The sequence below is a fragment of the Pygoscelis adeliae genome, unplaced genomic scaffold (assembly GCF_000699105.1).
Source record: "Pygoscelis adeliae isolate BGI_AS28 unplaced genomic scaffold, ASM69910v1 Scaffold227, whole genome shotgun sequence".
Taxonomy (NCBI): Eukaryota; Metazoa; Chordata; class Aves; order Sphenisciformes; family Spheniscidae; genus Pygoscelis; species Pygoscelis adeliae.
The window spans coordinates 3,251,493-3,256,415 of NW_008825100.1; the positions used below are offsets into that span (position 1 = coordinate 3,251,493).

Here is a 4,923-nt window from a genome sequence, read left to right on the forward strand (position 1 = left end):
ACTCTACCTTGCAATGAGCTTGCAAGGAAGTGACTGAAGATGACATGGTTCTAAAGTGGATCATGCCATTTTAGACACTTTGCTTTATCAGCTTCTTGTCTCATTTAAGAACTCCAGTAATGGTTGCTTAATCTGCAGGAGGGAAGCTGAAGACATCTGTCAGTATTGCAGAAATGCCACAAGCAGACAAAAATAAAAATACCTCATTAACGTAGATGAGCAGTGAATAAAATGCAATGATACGTTACCAAAAACTGGCGTGCAGTTGGTTCTCAGGCACAGAAGAAAGGCCAAGAACCTTATTTTGCTTGTGATACTACTAATTAAAAAGACCTACTAGAAGCTGAATGAATGAACCCGAGGAGCTGCTGCCCTGGTCATGTATTTGTTGGCCTTCGGTAACGTGGTGTCAGAGTTGGGTATCTGAGGAGTCTTATCACAGAAGCAAGCTTTTGTGCAATTCCTGGTTGTGAATGCTTGAAAAAAAATACAATTTCCTTCTCTTCCTCAACTTTTCCCATCTTTTTCTAAGGTGAATTAGTGAGCTGTTAATTTTGGTAGCTCTTTTCTGAGTTCTGCATTGTTTTTCCTAATCAATTCTCTCAGATCTGCTCAATCTCCATTTAATTCAGTCAGCTACTCATCATCCAAACCTTTTGTAATAAAGAGAGTGCTAATTTTGCCTTTTATTTCAATTGTAGTTGATGGCTTTCGTCGGGTGTTATCATATAACTCAATCATCCGCCTTTGGAATTTGTAATTTAATCAATAAAGGAGGCGGTTTTTCTCAAGGAGATCAAAAGAGAAAGAGCTCAAGGAAAATGCATGGTAAAAGGAAGGTGAAGAACAAAAAAGGGTGATAGGAACTGTGGTTTGCACTTAATAGCTGCACACTCTGGTGACTATATCTGCCTGGCAAGTAGCAAGCAAAACAGATACCACTGTTTTAGAATTAATGAATCTAATGATTACACCTATGCACTCATCTTGCAAAATCTAGAGGGAAAATGGTGGATGTTACTTGAGTTGCTATGACAAGTACCTTGTATCAACTGCACCACACTGAATGGTGTTAGCAACCCTGTACATGAGCAGCAGTAGTGTTCACACTAGCAGTTAGGTATCAAGAGAGACAATAAGAGATGAAACACTGTGCTGTGCGAGATCCTCCAACCTTTCTGTTCACATGCCTTTGTTGCATTGCTGTTGCTTTAGACAAGGGCAGAGGAGGGAGTAGCCACGGCATCAGGCCACTCTTGATGTGCTCACTGAATGGCTCAAGGCTTTACAGCACAGGGATCTCCCTGGCCTCAGTAAAAGGTGGCTGTGGCCTGTGTACCTGCTCTGTCACCTGCCTCTGTGTTTGCTTCCACTGCTTCTGCTGCCCCAAAGGAGGGGGGGGTGGTGCACTGGCTTGGCAGGATGAGGAGATGGCTATTCATTACTAGCAGTGAGAGCTCTCTTGGTTTCATGCCCTGGCCAATTTGAGAAGTGCAGTGTCCGGAAGAGCACCTCTGCCAGTTCTGCTGCAGAAGTGAATCCAGTCCCAAGGATGAAGGTTTATTTTGCTCTCAACCTCTGGAAGGCAACATGCCTTTTTCACACTGCCAAGCAGCTTTGAGCAAGGCCTGGGAGGGAGATTGAATGTCTCACTGGAGAAGTACTTGTGCTGGGTCACAGCTGGGAATCTTTCCTTGGCTCCTTGACTTCAGAGGGAGATTGCCTGGACAGGTCTCAAATATCAGGCCTCTGAAGCGTCACCCATGGTTTTGCTGATAAATTGCTGATAAGTAGTATGGTCTCAACTTGGCAAGGTCCACAGAACTCAAGATGAAAGGTATCAAAATTATTCATTCAGAAAATGTTAAGATTTAAAATTACAGTAAATAATTTTGCCTTTAAGGGACATCAGAATGCTGATTTGCTTATGTCCCTCCCAAAGCCCTGTTGCTAGTGCTGTAGCCACATTTTCTGCAAATGAAATGTTGAGCCAGCCATTGAAACATGCACCTTGGGGGATTTTTAGAACATGTTTTTTAATTGAAGCAGGCACATTAGTAAAGAAAGACTTAAGAATACGACATTTTGGGGAATTTTTAACATGCAGTGTGTGGCATTTGTCTCGAAGATTTTAGTACTCCCCTTGAGTGCTACTCCAGATTGAGTAAACAGGTATTTAGAGAGTCTTTAGGTGCTTATTTTCAACCTGGGTTGACAAACTTTTCCTGTGGTAAGCACATAATTTTGTAAGACAATAGGACAATCAACTGATGAACTCTACAGTGAATAATCTTAAAAAAAACCATTCCAAACACAGCAGAAGCTATCGCTTAATTGTGATAGAGACTTACCTCAAGGTTTGTTAAGTGTTGAACATTGTGAATTGAAGAATGCCTGGACAAGTGCTGCATTGAAATGGCTTGGTCCTAATTTCTCAGGAATTCTGCCTTCCTGCAGCCCTCTTGAATTGAAGTCCTGCTCCTGTTTTGCACAGCTGTACCAGAAAGTTTTGGACAAGGAATGTGTGAAGTGTGCCAATCAGACAGCTACAAAACCTACAAAACTGCAACTGGCCAACTTCTGACAAATCACTCCCTCTGCCCCTGGAAAATATCCTAGAAGCCTTTTCTTGTATGAGCAATATTGTAAATATTGGTTAATCTTTTTTTTCATAAACTTATGTTTAAGTCTATTCCCCAACCTTTCAACAGTGCCAAAGGATTACCAAACATGCACCATATGATTGCTTATGATCCCTGGTTCCTTCTAGTGCACACCAAATAATGTCATCAAAGTCAGTGTCATTCTGCCTGTCATGTTTGCCCAAATATGAGAGCAGAATTTCTCTCACTGAGTAGCTTAATGTGCTGTATTTGAAGATTGACTTTTTGGAGCAACCAGACTTTGACTGGCCAGAGCAATCAGTGTTTTGCCTAGCCAGGCAGCCTAGGGAACCCAACTGTAGGAACTGAAAAGCTTCTGATGAGAACTGAGGTTGAAAGCATTTCTCGGCGTTGATTTAGCACTCAAGAGCTCAGTGCTTTGTGGAATTGGAGCATCTTCAGAAATAAGCAATGGCACATGCAGACTGCCCCTCTGTCCTTCCCACAATGACGACTTCCTGTTTTCACCTAAGAAGGAGAAAATAGGTAATTATACTTTAGTCACACTTTTCAGTGGTATTTTGCACAAAATCCCTCACACGGAGCAGGAAAAACTGGGGGGTTGAGAGTCATGCACATGTATAGTATGTCCAAAAATGTTTACATATATGTTCATTAATTTTTTCCCCTCATATCCCTTGCTTTTAAGCCACTAAAACATTTTGAAACACTTGGATTGTTTTTTCTGTCCTGCTCCCAGCACCAAATTACCCATTTTGGTGATTCCATGCAGATTAGAAATTTGGAAAAAAAGAACATTGCAGCCACTTTTAGCTCATCTCTTAAAGGACATCATTGAGTTTTGCTTCCACTTTTTTTGAATTCAACAGGCTGCAGAAGGACTGGGTGTCATTTAGCTATTAAAGATTTTTGTTTTCCTGATCATTGTGAAATAGCATCATTAACACAAGCAAATTACCATGCTTCACTGTGCTGTGTCCATGGTACATTAGAGGGCCTTTCCCATTGGTAAAGCTGGGTCTATTCTTCTGTAAAATGAGGGGCCCATTGGCAGTTCTTTGGCAAGCGAGACAGAGGGACTATTTAATGAGAAGAAGAGTGGTCTAATAAGGGGGAAGAAGTTGAACATGACAAGTGCAGGGAAAGATAGCAGAAGGCTGATTTATAAATCACTGCATAATTGGGCCAAGATATTCACCTGTTTTCACAGGGCCAGGGAAGAAGGGGGCTGCAGTTTCGGGGTAAATGAGTAACATGATTTTTCCAAAGTGCATTTTAGAAAAGTCAAGCACTCTATTCCATTTCTTTTCCCCATACCAAGTGCTCAAACACTCTATTCCATGTCTTTTCCCCGTACCAAGTGCTGTGCTTTCAGACTAATGGAAACTGGTTGGTATTGCTTAATTTTCTTCTTTGAAATGGTGTATTGGCTTTTGGTGAAGAAATTGGACTTATGCTTGAATATGTCTGGATTTTACAAATAGGTTTTTAGTTTAATAGGATGAAACCAATTAACCAGAAAAGTCATTGCCAATGGATTTTACAAGTACATAAAAATATATTGCTGCTTCTTGAAACATTTCATCACCCTTTTAAATGTTACTTTTTGTTTCCTTTGCCACCAATGACAAAGCACTGTGATGAATTTATCCCCTCATGCCTTTTCCTGAAGACATTGATCTCTGGCCCTGATCGTGTGTGTGTATATGTGGGGGGTTGTAGGCATGTGCATATGCATCTATTTATTTTTGTCTCACTTTGCCCCTGGTGTTGTTCAGTGCGTTTAACTTGTGGCCTGAGGAAAAACAGAGCACACAAGCTATAAAAAGGTGTTCTTAAAAGGTTACTTAAAGTGGCACAGGACCCAAAGGCTAACAAGCAATCTCTCAAAACCAGGTGTTAATGCAACCACTGAAACATTTGGCACAGCAGAGACATTGAGGAAGGCAGTAGCACCTGGTTGTTACCCCACTGCATCCCTGGGAGAGGAAATGTCTCCTGGAAGCTGGAAGGTCCCTCATTACACCAGCTTTGCCTTGCAAGTGAGGGTGGGGACAGGGATACACCATCCTGCAGCAGTGTGGAGGTCTGTGGAAATGAGGTTTGGTCTCTGCCTGCCTGTCTCTGAACAATATTGCTCATTTAATCACCTCTAGTGATATTTTACTTCCATTCTCAATAATTAAATTGGAGGGAATCATAGAATCATAGAATCATTAAGGTTGGAAGAGACCTCTAAGATCATCGAGTCCAACCGTCAACCCAACACCACCATGCCCACTAAACCACGTCCCTAAGC

The 4,923-nt window shown here is 41.6% G+C and overlaps 1 protein-coding gene across 1 annotated transcript in view; it reads left to right on the forward strand.

The window, feature by feature from the left end:
* The window catches only part of SEMA5B (sema domain, seven thrombospondin repeats (type 1 and type 1-like), transmembrane domain (TM) and short cytoplasmic domain, (semaphorin) 5B), a 185,895-nt gene that overhangs the window by 198 nt on the left and 180,774 nt on the right, over positions 1–4,923 (forward strand). The window lies entirely within an intron of this gene.